This window comes from Nannospalax galili, unplaced genomic scaffold (assembly GCF_000622305.1).
Source record: "Nannospalax galili isolate Female #2095 unplaced genomic scaffold, S.galili_v1.0 scaffold1486, whole genome shotgun sequence".
Taxonomy (NCBI): domain Eukaryota; kingdom Metazoa; phylum Chordata; class Mammalia; order Rodentia; family Spalacidae; genus Nannospalax; species Nannospalax galili.
In genome coordinates this window covers 353,310-354,243 of record NW_008355165.1, presented here as the reverse complement: position 1 = coordinate 354,243, position 934 = coordinate 353,310, and positions in this window count along the sequence as shown.

The following is a 934-nucleotide window of genomic DNA, read 5'->3' as shown; positions in this document are numbered from 1 at the left end:
AATATTTTTTTATATAAACTTAAGCCTAATATCTGGGAAGTGTAATCCCTTGAACTCTTAAAGAAATATATGATGACTTTATTCTTTGGTTATACTTTCATTTTGGGTGTTTAAGACCATACAGTTGCCCCAGATAAACCAGTTTATTTTCACTCTTAAGGTCGTTTGAGGACCTGTTCCTCAGGGGTCACATGGGCTTGGGAGGCCCCTGATCCTTTCTTTTGCCAGTTCCACCTATATGAAGATAAGTCAAAGGTCCTACTCGACCATGGCCGGCTTCGCTTGGAAGCATGGAGGAAATGATTCCTCTGTGTTGACCCTCCTTTTTATAGACTGGACACTGGTTCAGGTCCATCTGGTGGGGTCTCCTTGGCCTCCTTGGTCAAGAGGACAGGTGACCCACCACCATTATAGGACATTTTGAGAGATGCTCATAGTCCCCTGGAACTAGTCGACCTAGGAGGGCCAGGAGCAAAAAATGCCCTTTATGTCCCTCTGACCAAATTATTACAGAACTCAAAGTATGTATGTTAAACACCCAAGGTTAGTTCCACCAGTCTGGTATTTTTTTAAAATATTTTATTTATTATGTTTATTTTATGTGTATACATGTATTGCCTGTATGTAGGTAAGTGCACCCATGTCGTGCAATGCCTGTACAGGACAGAAGAGGCTGTTGGATCCCCTGGAACTGGAGTTACAGATAGTTGTTAACTGTCATGTGGGTGCTAGGATTTGAACCCAGGTCATTTGCAAGAACAGTCAGTGTTCTTAACCATTGAGCCATCTCTCCAGCCCCCAGTCTAGTATTTTTAATTACTGTGTGTCATGTAGACAAATCTTGGGAAAAGATCAGTTATTCTCAGATAAACCTTACCTAGATATATATTTCTTGATCTGCTATGTATAATTTGTCAGTAGGTTGTAGGAGTAA